This window comes from Thermobia domestica, chromosome 10 (genome assembly GCF_964235325.1).
Source record: "Thermobia domestica chromosome 10, izTheDome1.hap1.1, whole genome shotgun sequence".
NCBI classification, from domain to species: domain Eukaryota; kingdom Metazoa; phylum Arthropoda; class Insecta; order Zygentoma; family Lepismatidae; genus Thermobia; species Thermobia domestica.
In genome coordinates, this window is record NC_137463.1 from 178,393,870 (window position 1) to 178,412,644 (window position 18,775).

Genomic DNA, 18,775 nt, shown 5'->3' on the forward strand with positions numbered 1-18,775 from the left:
GAAAGCCATGAATTCCATCACGGTAAAACTTGGTGAGCCCTGAAGCGATGAGGTTTCAAGTGCATTTTGCACCTCTGCTACGGATTGAAACTTGTCCTCTAAGGTGATTTTCCAAGGAATGGAACAGGTGATAATCGGATTGTGCAATGTCCGGAGAGTATGGAGGATGCAATAAGGTTTATTAATAAAATCCAAGACAGAACTGAAATAGGCTATAATACCTTGGAAAAGAACCGCTATGGTGAGGAGTTTAAGGGTAAGGGTCATCGTCTATGGCATAGAAATTTTGGATGTGATTATCTATGGGAGTACATGTCGTTTATATTCTTCAATATTTTCATGTGAACACCATAAGTGTTTACCCCAGAGAAAAACGTGAAAAATGGAAATCAACTTTGTAGATTAAACTTGGCAGCGAAGTGGAGAATATCAAGAAACGATGAATAAGCAAAGATGAAAGTTCTTCCACACAAAAAGACGCGTGCAGTGGTCAAAAATTAGATTGATCAGGAGGTCAGAAGAATGTGTTTCACGTCTGAAAGTTTCAAAGTATTTGTAAAACGGTTAATATGATGGAAAACAAAAGCATTAATAGACACGAAAGGAAGTAAACAACTATTATATGGTAGGTTGTCATAACCGCCAATTTTAAACCAGTCAACAAACAAGAATTTTATGAAGATATTGTAGAGTTTTGTCCTAAGCTTTTTAAAACCTAGATCTGCCGAAATTTAATTAATTCTAAAGATAGTAATAAAAAGCAAAGATAATTTCCATCCCAATCATTGGGTTTCCGACATCTTACACTACTAAGATACAAAAAAGTTTATGTGGGTTTATGCTCTGTGAATACATAAATAATGCCTATTGTTGCGGATGCAAATTGCTGGATAATTTAAATTCATTTTATGCATTAATTGATTCTTGATTTAAGAGTTGTGAGAAGCCAAGGAAAATAGTGTGTTTCAATGAACTTGTGTGAAGGATTTTCTTGCACAGAGCAATAAAGATAGCGTTCTAGGCAAACAATTAGTTAAATGCAAGTATAAGTGGAAACAGAATATTGTGAAGATGCTCCACAACGGGGTTCTATTTATTTCATTTTTTACTTCTAATGTGGCCAAATAATGTCATTCATATGACAGTTGCATTTAGCCTACTACAGAGACGAAATAATTGATGTTTTCTGGTCGCGCATAACTAATATCGTAGTAGGATCTACATGCAATCAAAGGAAGTCACGTATCTTATTGTCAGAGATAGTATATAGCTAACTTATTTACATTGTAAATATTGACGAAAATTGTAGCAAAAGTCATAGTACTCTGCATTAGTTCTTGATTCAATAGCGATACTGCTCGTGTTGATAAACTTGCTGTAATAATTGATTATTTTTTCGCGGAATTATCTTTTTCTCCCACAAGCACGTAGCCAAGGGAGGGTTCGAGGGTTCCGGACATCCCCCTTTAAAGCCAGTAATGAAAAAATTAAGGAGGGACGAAACAAAAAAGAAACGATAAAATTGAAGAATCAGTGTTAAAAATAAAAAGCTACAACAAGATTTTGGTTACTCTTTCTTATGAGGAGATTTATATTACTTGCAATACATAGTGGCGAATGAGCGGGATATCCTAGAAACGTCAGGGAACTTGAAATGTATAGAAAACTTACGGAATTCTCAGAATTTCTGCTACTAGTCAGGGAAATTTTAAGCTTTTGAAATTATAGTGCCCTTCTGTAACAATGTGGACATTTTTATCCTAATTATTTGCCATGGCTTCTCTGCAATATCTGTTCTTTTAACCTGCGATTTGGAACAAACAGTAGTGACAAATAATAAAAACAAAAAGGAAGTTCTGTTAACATTTGATTCAGCATAGAAAGGAATGCAGATGTTGCAAAATATTTTACAAGATATTATTGAAGATGTCCTTTTTATTGTAGTGGATATGTGCTTTTTATAATACTTAAGGTCATAATGAAAGGAAAATTATTTTATTTCAATGAACAAAGAAAGGAATGTAAATACTGTATTGTAAAATCTTTTTCACTACATTTTTTTTTTATTCTTTTACTCGAGATTTCTTCATAGTTTATAATTACAGTACCTGCTAACATATTATCATATTATTTTCCTAACAAACCAATATACGTTGAAAGTAAAATAGTTTAGATTGATCGATCTGCTAGTGTGATAACCATTGTGTTTGATGTCACGGACTCCCCCCCCCTTTACGATATCTTGACTACGTGCCTGCCTCCCATAAAACATTATAGACTTACTAGGAAAATCTTTAAGATATTACTATGTTATTTCTCGAACAATAAGTCTTTGCGATAACTCATTGCGGAGGGCAGAATTACAATGATACCACAAATATGTCCGGTGGATACAACTGTTTTCAAGGATACATTACAAGACGCATTTTCTCTTTTTTTCATGTACCGCACATTGTTCAAAGCTAGTGCCTGTGAATGCAATAGAATATTGTTTGGAAGCTGTAATGTTTTTCTAGTTTCTTCAAAGCTCGACACGTTCCTTAAGGACTACAGTTGAGTGGAATTTGCTGTTTTCAGGATTTCAAACTAATGAAAACATTTTGGTTAGTATTCAAATCAAACAGCGGTACTAGGTGGTTAAACCACGCTAAATCTTGCAGAAATCTGGTTTAAACTATCTAACAATTATACACGAGTTATGGTTAAAGAATAACGGCTTTGCCTCTAGCAGATATAGGGCATGGAGATAACATGGGAGCTTTACAACCTTGATCCTTAGAGTTGAGAATGATTTACATGAGTTGCCGCTCTCAGTCGGGTTTAGTCTGAAAGCAGCGATTGAAGAGTGAGGTGAAAATTTGTACTGAGGGAAGAATGGGGAATAGCAGCGCATCCTTCTGAAATAAAAAAATATCACCGAGCGAGTGTGTGGAACTGTTGCAGGATGTGTATGCAGTTAATACAATGTCACAAAAGGTCTTGCGATGGATTTAAGAACGTTGAATAGGATCTTGAGTCTCGACACCTTGCCATCCTGTGAAAGTAACAACGGAGAAAATTGTGGTAAAAGTGACTTATACTGTCCAGAAGGATTGCAGGCTTAGCATTTGAATGATAGCAGACATCGATAAGGAGTATGTCTACTGAATTTTGCACGTCCATTTGAACACGTTAAAAGTTTGAACTAAAATTTACCAAAAGCCTTACCAAGAGCAAAAGGAATTCCGGAAGCACGTGCCAAGTGACACATCTGGAACTATAAAATGTGGACTGGTTATGAAACATTGTCACTTAATACGAGACGTGAACCTTTCAGTATGGTCCTGAAAGGAAAAGGCAACCACCCATGCAAAGGAAAAGCCACTCACGCCGAGAATGAAAATGGCACGCAAGAACTAATCGAAAATGAATGTCATGCTCTTGTGTTATTTAACAACAATGGCCTGCTTGTAATTGAATGGTTACCGTGAACTCAGACAATCAACAAACAACATTATTAGCAGATTTTGGGGTGCCTACGAGAACACATGAGGAAGAAGAGACCCCTTTTGTGAATAACAAAGAATGGGTTGTGAAACTCAACAATGCTCCTTTGTATACTGCTTTAACCTTTAAAGAAATGTCGGTAGCTAAGAGAACTCCAGCGTTGGAGCACCGATCTTTTCGCAAGAGTTTTCATAGTAAGATTGTTCCTTTTTCGTAAGTGAAATCTGTCCTCAAGGGAAGTTGTTTTCAGACTATGGAAAATGGTAACAGTACTAAAACCGGTTACATTTGAAGATTTCCAAAACTGCTGGTAACATGGAAACTTCGTATGCAAACGTAAATATAGAATGGATGGGTGTAAGATCACCTTTAATTTGTTAGTTCGTGAAATTAACCGTACTTTTGGGATCAGTATCGTCATTTTTTTAAAGCCAAACCTTACATTGTAAGGAATGGACAAGAATGCAAAAACGCACAAATACCTGGCTCTTCACAGATAGACAGTGAAACATATACTACGATTTATGGTTATTTTGAAGCACCTATTACTCACAAGATTTTATGGAATAAGTGACAATTTGATAGAGCTTGGTTTGGATATTATAACGGCTGTTCATTTGCTAAAATGTTTGGAAACTTTTAAATCTTACTACCGGTAACAATCAAATTTGATAAAGTTTACGAAGTCTTACAAATATCTACAAAACATATATGACAATCATCCACCTGAAAAATGTACTGCCAGAAATTTACCTCCTGACAAAGGTGAGTTTAATTTAACGTGAGGAAATACAGGGTGTCCGAGAAGTCCTTCCCTGATTACAGAAATTGATAACTCAGGCTAGAAATAAGATAGAAATATGAAACTGGTGTTGAATTGTTTACAAACTATAAAAGTTTTGGTCACATCAGTACACTTCCACATGAGCACCCTTGGTAGCACGTAGCACATCTAGGCGATGTTCAATTTCCATCCACACTGAGGTTCTTGGTCGACCAGACCTCGGAAGGGCAGCAACCGACCCTGTGTTCTTGAACTTCTCATACCAGGCTTTAATGCTCTTGACATCAGGTGGAGTCCTTCCAAATGTTGTCTGGAACTGTCTCTGCACCGTGGTTGGTGATCGTGTCTCATGGTACCACAGGACCCACTGTGCCTTCTCCTGGTTGGTTGGCATGGCTTCTTGGGCTTCTTACTTACGTACTACAAACCTAAAACAAAAAAAATGAGACTTGGTAAAACAGAACAAACCTAACACAAACAAAAACTTTTATAGTTTGTAAACAATTCAACACCAGTTTCATATTTCTATCTTATTTCTAGCCTGAGTTATCAATTTCTGTAATCAGGGAAGGACTTCTCGGACACCCTGTAAGTACCAAGTTCTGACATTCACTGTAATCCTCAATACAAAAATAAAATATTTAAGTTTTACGTCAAATGGTTATGCGAGGTAGGCTAAAGAAGACGGTGATAATGAGAAATTAAATTATGGAAAGTGGTAGAAAACGGGAGAACCTCGAAAAAAATCCATGCACACAGTGCTTGTCCACCACAAAGCTCACTTGGCTCGAGCTGGGATGAAACCAAGGAGCCAATGCGCCAAAGGTGAACTATCTATCAATGAGCCACTGCGGCCCATAAATCTTGATACAATTCTTGAAGAAATTTAAGAAGAATTCTCGCATATGAGCAACCCTGTTTCATTTTCCATATTATTTGTAGATTACTGAGAGAAGTACATCATAAAGAAGGTATCCCGAAATTTGTTTCAGTTTACAAGAAGGAGCCATATACAGTGCGTTCCACGAATAATACTAAGGCCCGTCTCCAAAAGAAACCAAGGCAGATAGGAACATGGAACCTCTGTAATATTCAACGGACATCAAAGACAACATTATGCTGGTAAGGAGAATCCCACATGAGGGGCCCAAGGGGGTTACGGGGGGCAAATCCAAAATTTTAAATAGCAACTCTCATCGCGTGGTACCTCGTTTGAAAGATAATGACGTGCAGAAACTAGTTCTGGAAACTGCATGTCGTTAGTATGTCCCTAGCCAAGATGGCTGGCATTCGAAAGTACGGTCCAATTTGATTCTTCGCATAACATTAAGACCCGTCCCGTGAAGAAGCCAATGCAGATAGAAACATGAAACCTTTGGTAATCTTCAAGGGACATATTGACAAGGTTATGCTGGTAAGGACTATCCACCACGAGAGGGCCCAAGGGGTTTACGGAGGTTAACTTCAAAATTTTAAATAGCAACCCCCATCATGTGGTACCTCCTTTGAAAAGTAATCATGTGTGTGGAGACCAATTCTGGAAACTGAGTGTCGCTTGCATGCCCCTAGCCAACGTGGCTGCTATCCGTAAAGTACGGTAGAAGAAACGTTGCAAAACTGTAAGCGAGAGAAATATTGTACCAGTTTGGACATACCACATTAATGCAGGACATCCTCGAAGTGTGCACCGCCCATCTTCTGGCAATAATGTAAAAGTTGCACGAACACCTCTCTAACACGGGTAGAAGTCATTACCGGTGTGGAATGACAGCCATCAACTATGCGTTGGCGCAACTGCGCGTTGCTGTGGGGCTGTCTGCGGAACACCATAGTCTTCAAATAGCCCTAGAAGAAAAGCCGAGTGAAGCAAAATCTTGCAATCATGCTGGCCATTCAATGGTGCCACGGCGACCAATCACTCCATTGTCGCCGAAACACACAGTCTAGTCAGTACAAGGTCGTGAAAATGTGAAAGACAGCCGTTATGCTGAAAAACAGGCGAATTTCTCCAAATGTTTGCGGATTATTTTCCACTGTTTCAACAATCCAACGATACAATCAAGTCTCGCAGCATCCCCATGTACTTCTCACCTGTTAATATTCAATCGATGAGGAGAGGACAGATTATGTGATTACTGAAAATATCTGTCCAGACATTCAGCGACTGTTCGTGTTGCATGTTGCATTCAGGAAATATATGAGGACTTGTGTCACACCAGTATCGGCAGTTATACCTGTTGACCTTGCCATTCAAGTAAAAGGTACTTTCATCGCTGAAACACACATTTGTAAGCGCAATGGTCATAGAAGAGCACAACTGCTCACAAAATTCGATACGTATATCGGGATCATGTTCTCCTAATCCTATACCATACGCAGTTTGTATATGGAAAGTATGTTTTTATTTCTTTTAAAGAATCCTGTGTGTCTTTGTGCGTGGCACGGTTGTTATGAACTGTTGAGCCACCGTTGTTATGAACTGTTAGGATGCACACTCAGCTCCGTTAACACTTGTATCAGTGTCTCCTCCGTAGCAACACTAGAGTTTCGAGCACTAGCACAAACACATGTGCACGGACTTCAGACCTACTGCTCTGGGTTGTAATCTAGAGCAATGTTAGTCGGGAAACCACGTCTGATAGTGATGCACGGGTAAACAGAGTGACTTTGTTGAAGTATATGTGTGAAACACAAGCGCCATAACGAGAAAATATTGTCCTCATGAGCTGCATCTCCTCGCCCGCAAGAGTAGCAGTTCGATAGTATCGCAGTGATAATGCTTGCGTTTAGTACACGTTCGGGATTGGAGCCTTGTAGGGTTAATTTTTTCGTTAATATTAGGACACTCTCTTTTCTATTCGTTTCAGTTCAATTTGCATGTTTTGTATTTGTATTATTGTTACAGTGCTAAACGTGTGGTATGTGTATTGTGCCTTCCTTCCAAACTAGAACTAGGTTAGAGTTGGTTGTGAAGACGGTCCTGTCTCTACACGTGTTTATCTTTTAAACGAGGTACCTCAAGATGCAAGGTTGCTATTTAAACTTTTATAGTTACCCCGTAATTCCCTTGGGACCCCTCATGAGGGCTTTTGCTTATTAGCACAATTTTTCTTTTAAGACTCTTGAAGATTACAAAAGGTTTCATGTTTCTATGTGCCTTGGTTTCTTCAGGAGACGGGTCTTAGTGTTATAGGTGGAACCACTGTATACATGTAAAATAAGTATAACAGTGATTTGAAAAATAGTGTCTACTAATGCAATTATTCTTATTCGACTATGTCTAGCTCTCTTCATTACTAAGTGTGTGGCTAAAAATTGATGAAGGTAATAGCTACTAAGAAGTGCTCTAAATCAAGATAATTTAAGTGATATTAACATGATCTTATGAGTCGTTTGAATCAGTAGACTGAATTTCTGAAACAGTTTCAAAGTTGCAGCACTGTAAGCAACGAGGAAGCAATTCATTTTGTAGAAATTCTGTAATGTCTTTGTGCGCAAGCTGTATACAAGTTTTCCGATCTAAGATAGTGTACTTCGTTGCAGATGTAATTAATAGTAGTTCATTTTTATATGGAAAACATATTTTTCGTTGAATCAGAATCTTCCAGTAAGTTGTCAACAACTATCTTCATATGCGCTACTTTTAAATCAATATAATTGATATCAACGAAAACAAAAGAAGATTTATTATAAACAAAAACAATAAATACTGTGCCTTGTCTCCTTTTTGATGGAAATTAGGAACAGATAAATCATTATAGTTATTGCATGTAATTGGCCCTTATACTATTCATAATTATAAAATGATCCTAATCTAAAATTGGAGATTGTTTAGTGTTATACACATATTATTTTGTTTGCTGAATTAGCTTCGTATTTTCATCATTGTTAGTTATAAACGTAGCACCTGAATAGACATACTGCTATTTGTTAAATAGCACCTAAATATACATAGATTTGAAAATATTTACCATATATTCAAATTAAGAATAATGATGTACTAAACTATATTTTGTAAGATAGTCTCCTTAATTGCTAAACCTTGTACGTCAAAATTACTTCACGCCATAGATGCTAAATGTTACAGTGGTCCTACACATTTTACAAAATACTTCCAAAATTTAAAATTGAAAATTGAAAATTTTATGCAAGCATCGTTACGTCATATTAAAAGAAAATTACATGTCCATTTAATCTTCACATTGAAGTAGAGGCAGCGTGATCAACAGGAATGAAAGGTTCACTAAACCACTTAAACGAATATAATTTATTCATAAACTGCACCAGAACTCACATGAATCTGAACCATTAGGGACAGAGAAAACCAATATATTTTTTTATAAAATTTAATGATTTCTTTTTATTACAGTGTTTTTATTTGTATGGAAATAAAAAGAAAAAAGTTGAATCACACAATAAGAGGAGGATGGGTTCGTGTCCACCATAATTGGAGCAAATGTCCAGCCATCATCATATTTGTTATTGACTACCAAAATGCACTAATGCACTTATATATTTCATCTTATAAGTGAACTTAACAATTTTTCAGAAACAGGACCTCAAGACTTCGTAAGTTAATCTGTTTTAAGATAATAGATTGAAAATCAACTACCATTGTACGTAAAATAATTTTAGCTGGGTCATTTACAACCAAGGCATGAGATAACTCTTAAAAATATCAATGATTGGAAGGAAAAGTATTTGAATCCAAAATAGTTCTAAGGGAAAGCGCCTTCCTTCAACCTATAAATACTTATCAATTAAGTGTTTTCATATAGAATTAGTCAGTGTCTGTGTTGGTAGCAGTAAGGTGGAGACTGCAACATCGGGTTTCTGACGGCGATTTCTATCCCCCTCGAAAGAACTCGATATGCCCGTCATGCATACCCTAGTTGCAAGAAAGCTTTCGCCAGTTGGCTCGTACTTGGCTTTTGAGTTTCTACGTTTGCACTTGAAACGCGTGCCTATAATCCTCCTTTTGTTATAGTTGCAAGAGATGCTTCAGACCCTTTTTAAATAGTCATATAATCACTGGCCGTTCATTGGATATTGACTTGATTTGTGAAAGTTTCCGTCAAAGTTGAAGAGAACACTGAATGCAAGGTTGCCCCCATGTAACTTCGTTACTGGGATAAATTTTGCGGCATGCTTGCACGTTTTCCAATCAAGATGGAAGCAAACTTGGTCGACTTGCAATTGAGGCTTTACAAATTGTCAAGGTTTGCAAGTTGTCTCTCAACTAGGGTACACTTTACGGACAGACTATTAACTGCTAAATCAACGGCCAAATAAAACAGTGACCGCCGACCAAACCAACGATTACGTAACATACACTGTCAATATGAAAAGTCCTAATATTAAGGGTTAATTGCAAATAATACATTTTCCGCAGGTGGAGTATTTCCAGCAAGTGTGCAGACATGTATATATAAACTTGTCGTGGCGAAAGAAAGCGATTAGTGCCGAAATCGGCCATGACTGGTCAACCACTTCCCGTACATGGTATCTATACAGTTTATTAGGGGGTATTTCAAGCAATTGCGCACATGCAACATATAATTATATCAATCAACTCGTGTTGAGAAATAAAAGCGGACGGTACCCGAATTGCTCACATCCGGAAAACTACTTCGAGTACACAATACCTAACACATTTTCCAGGGTGGGGTATTTTCAACCATTGCACAGATGCAACATATGCAGAGGCATTTTTCTCTTCTCGTTGTACACGTAGACACTTCAAACAAAACTTAAATTACCAAATCTTAGGTGGGGAATGAAATAGTGATGCTTTCATATATAGTGGCGTAGCGACGTCTGTAATTTGTTGTTGAATTACTACTATCAGACCACCCGTGCCAGGCACATTTCTCGGCTCGTAGCGTAGTGCACGTAGATATTTTAAATAAAAAATTAAATGTCCAAATCGTATGTGAGGAATCAAATGCTGGCTTCTTTCAAAGTATTCTTGAAAAAGAAACAACTTTTACAGTAAACACTTTTCGTTAATTACTGCGATTTGTAATAAAACAATGCGTAGGTTCATAATGAACTGAATACATACAAATAACGTTTAACGGATAGAATGGTGATGCGAACCATGCTAAAGCTGTAAAGTGGGACATAACCATGTAGTGTTAACACTAAGAGTTGCAGATTCCGGGTCAACCTTATGGACAAACAAGTATTTACTGCAGTATCAACTTTTTGAATATAGCATCAGTAGGCAAGTAATTCTTGTTGCCTGCCCTTACAAATGCTGCCCCTCCCAAAAAATTCGGCATGGAAATTGAATGGATGCTATTAACACCAATTAGTTCTAATAAACGTGACGTTTGTTACTCTACCAAAAGCCCCTAAGAATCATTGTTGGTAAATACATAATATGGTCCGCGCATATTTTATTCCAAGTTTACGATAACATTTTTTAAAATCAAGGAGTTTGGACTAAATGCAAATTGAACTGTTAACAGCAGTCAGTAATATCCTGGTATTCGCATGTGCATCACAGGCGCAGGACAATCCTTTGAACATTTACTGTGAGATTTTTTGGACCAAGTATGTCATATTGATAAGGACGTGCAGAACTAACAGTTCAGGTTATTTATTTTATTTATCGTCAGTTTTTGTTTTGGTACTATTCTTGAGCAACTACTTGTACAATGAGTTGCGGGAAGTGATTTCTATTAAACCATCTACACGAGTGAGTTTGAGTTAAGGAGCATGGGACAGTGGCAGTGATTTCATAATTTTGAAATTTTAGGTCTATTGGACTGATTAATTGCTGGGGATTTACATCCAAAATTGTTTCATACGTAGCTTTACTGAAAATTAGGAGTGTTTTTCTCTGTTTAAGTTAGTATCACACCCCGGAATTTAAACTACTTACTATTCTGTACTGTTTCCGTTTGTTGATACCTACAAGTATCTCGTAACATTTAATAATGAATGTTGTATACAATTTAAGAAATCAGTGCCATTCCCTAGAGCATGTGCTATCTAGTGTTCTTTTTGAGTCATTGCTAACTAAAACTGTTGCTCTATAGTAGCAATTTAACAACGAATAAGAGATGTAGATGCCAAGTCGTAGAATTTAACGAAAAGTGCTCCCTGAAAAACTTGTTTCTTTTTCAATAATAAATCCAGAGAAATCTGATTGATACAATTTTCCATCTGAAATTTTGCAGTTGATAACTTTCGATGAATTCTTGGTACGCCACTGGATATGGAGGCATTACAATTTGATTCTCCACGTATGATTTTGTTATTGAATTTTTTGTTTAAAGTGCGACGAACGTGCGGCTCGGATGGTCTGATACTACAATTCAAGAATAAATAACAAAAGTAGATGCTAGACCGCAGAGTTTAACGAAAATGTTTCTGTAAATGTTTTTTTTTTTTTTCAATAATACTTCCAAAAAGTCGAAACAGATACCACTCTTATTTGAAATTATCCTGTTAAGACCCCCACCTGACTGGAGGTATTCTCGCTATGCCGCTGGATATGGAAGCATCACCATTTGATTCCTCACATACCATTTGATAATTAATTTTTTGTTTGAAGTATCTGCTTGCACTACGAGACGAGAAATATGCCAGGCGCGGAAGGTTTCATAGTAGCAAATTCAGCAACAAATAATTAACGAAGATGGTAAACCGTAGAATTTAACGAAACGTGATTTCTTGTAAGATTTGTTTCTTTTTCAACGATATTTCCAAAGAAATCGAAATTGGTACAGTTCGCGGCATAGAAATTGTTACAAAAAGTGTAAGTCCAAATTAATAACAAACTCTTGCCCCGTTTTCGTATGCATCCAGAAATACATGTCTCAATCGATAAGTTGCTTCTAGTATGAAATACAACTCCTCCCCCTCCTGCACCTCTCCTTGTCTAAAGCGGTGAATGTAACGTAGTGCACTCTTTCCATTCAGGTGAAAAAGGAACAGGAATAAAATTTACAAAGTTATAGCTTTAAAACAGTCTTTTCCATTCGTTTGTTCTAAAATATTTTTAAGAGCCTAAATTAAAAGAAACTCACACAAGGTTCCCAGAGTTTCGTAAAGACCATTAGTTTCATTCTTTCCCTTTTTAAAGACTGCAAGCTAGTAAGATGCTCCCTAAGAAATCTATGGAAATTGCCAATAACGGCAGTAGGTTTTGTGCTTCCTACAGTCTGTAATGGACACACAGAGCTCTAAAATATCTACTGACAGAAATGAGTGCTATTCAATGATTCTTTTCATTTCTTTTCACTAATTGCAAGCAAATGTTCCAGGTGGGTCCATTCCAGAAGTTGACTCGGTATGCGCCGTTCAGATAGGACGTAAACCTCTTGTAACTTAGTTACAATATATCGTGGCGGATATAAATCATTGATCAGGGATTGGCAACTGCTTTGAAACAAATGAAGAGTATGAGAATTAAAACAGTAATATCTGTGGTTTTGTGTAGAGAAGAAACAAACTTGTGAACCAAAGGTTTAAGAACAACTCAAGTTATTAATATCAACTATGCCGAAGATTATTCACTTATATCATCATAAAAGGAATACGAAAGACGTTCTGAAACGAAGAAATATAACTTTGCAAGCGGAGGTAAAGAAACCTAAACCAACGAGAATAAAGACAAATCATTTAACGCATAGTGATCCTTGCTCAGTGGTCCAGGCGCTGGATCAGTAACCTAGAGGTTCGTGGTTCGATTCCATGTCGGGCATTTTTTTTACTTTAGAATTTTTTGATGGTGATTGATCGACGATGACAAATGTTTGATTATATTCAGATATTTGAATACTCGGAAGTTTTAATACTTGAACTATTAATTCTTCATAAATAATAATAGTAATAACAATAAACTAATAATAATTATTATTATCTCGTAGAAGATTAAAAGCTAGGAGCTAATTATCGCTCAGTTCATACCATTACAAGCAGAAACGTCACATTTAGCAAGAATATTTTGGTTTTGTTTAATGTTGCCCATGAGAAGAGGAATTTTTCATCTCGTTTCTAAAACAAACAAAAAATGAGAATTAACATTTGACATTCGAGACGGGACAAAGCTAACTCAAATTATCGTCTCACTTTGGAGATGAGAATCGAGAAGAGACGAAAAGTATCGTAAACATTTCCCGTGTTGTCTCGATTCTCAAAATAGTGTTTGTCCATTCTTTAAGTAACAATTGCTCTGTAGACTAAATCGTATAGACTTTTTGTTACTTTGTATTTCAGAGATCATTGAATTATGGTCTGTGTAGATATTTTTCTATCAAAGCATTCACAATTACCTCTGCATATCCAAAAAATTAGTTTATTATATGCCTTACTGTTGAGTGAGATTACAGCTATTTTCCTTAAAACATACAGTAGAATATTTTCTACATGAAACTTTAGTGGAAAGCTTTAGTTTAAAATGTGGGTAGTTGCAGAGGTGTGTCTTGAAGGTACGGAACCTCCACTTCGAAATCCCTATGTTTAAGTAAGTTTTGCCAAATTTTAGGGCAACTTTAAAATTTTAATACCATTATTATTATTATTATTATTATTATTATTATTATTATTATTATTATTATTATTATTATTATTATTATTATTATTATTATTATTATTAATACTATTATTATTATTATTATTATTATTATTATTATTATTATTATTATTGAAGTGTTGTTAATTTAATGGTTAACCCTCTTCCATCCAACTCCCACCTAGTGAGCATTGTGCTGAACAAACTCCTTGTGTGTAGGTTTTCTCCGGGTTTCGCTTCCTCCCACCTTCTTTATTCCATATTCCTCATATTTCTTTCATTCTCATCATCGACGTCTTCTGTAGCTTAGTCGGCATAACCATTACTTAAAAACAAATGTTCTTACGGCTCTTGTGAGGTCTGCATCCCTACTTTCTAAATGAAATTTACCTCGTAACTTTCCGTTATAACATTTAGCTAGTTGTAGAGACGTATGCAGAAGGTATGTCTTGATGGTCCTGACACTTCTCTCCAATCCCGGCTCTTTTGTAACTTCTGCCAAACACTACTTGCGATTTTGCAGATTTTAATACAGTGTGTTCTCATACAGAATCTGTCTTCTATATTATTATTATTATTATTATTATTATTATTATTATTATTATTATTATTATTATTATTATTATTATTATTATTATTATTATTATTATTGTGAGAAAAATAAGCATAAAATTTGTAATATAATCTTCTGTACGTTGGTTTACTGACCTTGAATTTGGATAATTCAACAAGGAAATAATTAGACCATGATAATTTAATTGAAATTCTACGTAATTTTACCCGTGACAAACACTTTACCATTTTACATCGTAAAGGTCAGACCATCCTTATTGTAAGAGCGGTGCTTAAGCGATTGATGGTAGAAATTCAAACTCCGATTAGTTAGAATTTCACAACCTGATTGTATTACAGGTGTAAACTCTTTAGTCGTTAAAGAGGCCGTGGATTATGTCAGAGTTAAAGACGATCTGCTTTGGTGAGTCAGTGGTTCATAGTGGGTGTTGGGCCATAGTGGGTCACGGTAGGTGGTCGGTCGTGGGTCACGGTGGGTGCTGGGTCATTGGGTTGTGGATCAAGTTTGTGTAGAGATGCAAGGGCTCGGAAAAAAAATCGGCTTTTTTGGAAAAAAAACTCGGTTTTCTCTGCTTTGCTTTTTTGCTTGGGAAATTTTGGGCTTTTTTTCAAAATACTGCTTTAAATTCATAAAACAGACTATGTATCGCTTCTCTATAACACAAGAAATCATTTAATTAGTGGTTGATGCTGATAATAATATAAAACATCGAAAATAGACTATGTATTTCGAAAAAATATTTCAAACAATTTTTCTTCAACATATTTACATTATGAATTCCACAGGATTAACCAATGTATATAATAAGAATTTTTTAACCTCCTATATACAAAAGTAAGCAGAGTTGGCAAGAACCGTGGTTGTTTTTGAAAATGCCAAAAACCCGTTTTTTGGGGGATGTTTAAACCAGGCTTTTTTGGTTTACACCAGGCTTTTTTGACTTAGATTTTTTGCTTTATGTATTTATATTACATATTCACAGAAATAAGTTTGTTTCGCCTTGATGTTATCATGCAACAGCGGGGTTATGCCGGAAGAACTCCCATAAGCTTAAAGAAGTGCGGTCAGTAAATTTCTTAAGTTGAGAATCTCCCGCCCTAGCCATTGGGAAAATCCCGTTATTGCTTTGCATGTAAAATTTAAAGGTCAACGTACCATAATCAGTACGCTAAAACTGAGGTATTAAATTACAAATTTAGTACCGGTACGTAGATATCATTGAAAGTCTAATCCAAGCTAATGTTGGAAGCTACGTAGGTAGGCAATCGATAAATTTTGCCAATTTCTATCAATATATTTAAGCAATATTGGCTTCTTTATAAAACAACACGCATTTAGGCATGCAGAAATATACAATTTGGTTTGTTTCGTATATTTAGGCTTAACATCCTTACGAAATACCGAGGTTATCAAGGAGAAGACTTTCGCTTAAACTGACATCCGAACCGCTACTTGGGTTACGCATGAAAGAAGGTTTGTGGTTCGACCGAGAATTGAACATGGGACACCTTGATTAAAAGGTGAAAGGGAAATAAAACTATTGCAGGTGGTTTGATATCTGGAAACGTTACCATGAAGTTTACACGATTCGCATTTTTCATTCTTTTTATTTTTGTGGTTTAAACCAATTATTAAAAAAAAAAGTTGGTGTAAACCAGCCAACCCTAAAAGTAAACACTTCTTTTTAAAGAATACACAAATAACTAGCAAAATAGTATGTAGTATTTTTACTTCAAAGTATTCCATACCCTCTTTTTGAAACAAAATAAAATTAAAATAAAACATAAGAGAAATACTTAGATTTATATGATACACTTAAAGGCTGCACATCTAGACCTTTTGGTTCTGTATATTCTTGAAATTCTACAGTTAAGTTTTATAGAACCACCATCACAGTTTACCCAATCCTCAAGTTTTCTGAATTTTTAACAAGAGGGATTCAACATATCATTACGGAACTCCCCCCCCCCCAAAAAAAAACTACGGAATATATTTAAGTTAAGCTAAATACAACTCCACAGCAAACATGACTGAGTGATTAGCTTTTGCGCTTCTATCGGGAAGTCCGGGATTCAACCAGCATTCGACCATTCTGACAAAGCTTTTCTTCATTCCATCTGTGAATGTAGAAATAGTGCGTGTACTGTGAGTTGGGCGACTTCCTTTTTTATTGTTTTAAAATCGTTATTATTACTAATTACCAGCAGTGACGGTTTTGCGAAGGTTAGCGGGGCGGTCTTTCGGACTGAAGCCCGTTCCCCAAAGTTACGGAATGTCTGCAACAAACGAAATATCTATTATTTATGCCTTTACTCATAAACTTTAAGCTCCCGTCAAATAAAAATTACGAATGTTTAAAAAAACTAAACATTAGTAAGAAACTCTTCCCAAAATACTTTTCTAAATCCGCCACTGATTCTCAGTATAAAATGATTTTTAAAGTTGTATCCGGAAAATTATTGCTAAACATATAAACGAAACGAAATATTATGCCTGTACTCATAAACTTCAAGCACTTCCCAAATAAAATTAGGACTTTTTAGGAAACGAAACAATTAGAAAAAACAATCCTAAAGTACTTTTCTAAATCCGCTACTGATTATTTGTATAAATTGGTATTCAAGGTTGTGTCCGGAAAATTATTGCTAAATCACTTCACAGCTACAGTATAACAGAAATATGGAAGTACGGCTTGACGGATATATTGAAAAACGTACGCTTTGACGGATAAATAGAAAAACGGGCAAGTTTAACTTTTGCGCTAGAAGCTAGAGTACTAAAAGCTCTTAGAAATGAAACACGGATGACAAACTAGAGAAGAAAAGAGATCTCGATAACTCAAAAGTTAAAATAATGTTAAATAGCCTCTAATATTACCCTCAAATACTACATTCTTCATGTTAGCTTTAATTCGTAAAACACGTGCTCCATCCATCTTGATGATGAATTTCAGAGCGAAATATCACATTCAGGTCATGGAATTCTTATCTAACTATAGAATATACTATAAGAAAGCTATTTAGACAGAAAAATCATGAAGTTGAAAAAAGCCAAAATTTCCAAAATTCTCGTTTTTTTCCCAAAAAAGCCTGCTTTTTATGTGAAAAAAACCATCGATTCAAAAAAGCCGGCTTTTTTGCATCTCTAAGTTTGTGGGTTAAGTAGTTTGGAATCGGCTTAAATTTGAAACAGAATGTGTCCGTTTATTTCAGAAAACGAAGAGAAATTTGGTTCAGTTTTGTTCGAAAATAGACAGTATATTGCTACTTTTAAGATTATCCGTATATATTTTGGAAAAGTTCCAAACGAAATGTAATGGTTTCGTTTTCGGTTAAAGTATTATGAGTCTACTATTTTACTTTACAATGGAATTACGATTCCCCATATTTTTTCTACATATTTTTTTTGAAAAAAAAAATTAATGAGCAATAGAAAATGCAACTGTTTTTCAATTCGGATTGGTTTCGTTTAACAGCTTAAAATGAAATCTTTACTTTTAATGTCCAGCGATTATGCCTGTTAAGTTGAGAAGACTATAATTGAAGCAAGTGAATTATGATGGACGAAATGGTGGAATGAGAAAGTGGGAGTGTCCCGAGAAAACTCACGAACACGATGTTGTCCGTCTCAATCTTAATTGCCTTGGGAACGAACCAGGCACCCCACCCATCAGATAGTTCAGCAGGCGGAGTCTCAGTTTCGATTCCCGGTGGGAGAGTCTGAAATATTAAATGTCCTCGCTGTATCTGTGTTCATGTCAATGTCGTTCAAGGTTACGAGAATAACTGAATATAATAGAGATAAGTTATGGAGATACTTTTGGTTTTTAAAAAATATTAAAGTTGAATTCTCTGGACTATAGTATTTTATCATGACCGAAATCAGTGGTTAATAGTTAATCGTTACATTCTAAATTATAAAAATTTTCTGATAATACTTTGAAGGACGCGAACGGCGGAGACCTAACTCACGAAAGAAATGCTCAAGCCACTACCCTAAGATCGCTCTTTTAAGTTAGAGTCAAGAAACACTCGTCTATGTAGCAAATTGCAAACGTTTACTATTCCAATAATTTGTTAACGATGAAGCACTGATTTCGGTCATGATTGAATACTATAGTCCAGAGAATTCAAGTTTAAATTTAAAAAAATGACCGAAGGTATCTCCATAACTTATCTCTATTATAATCGGTTATTCTCGTGACCTGGAACGACATTGACACGAACACAGATACAGCGAGGACATTTAATATTTCAAAGGCTCGCCCACCGGGAATCGAAAATGAGACCCCACCTGCTGAACTATCTGATGGGTGGGGTGCCTGGTTCGTCCCCAAGACAATTTAGTTTGAGACGGACAACATCTTGTTCGTAGGTTTTCTCGGGACACTCCCACTTTCTCATTC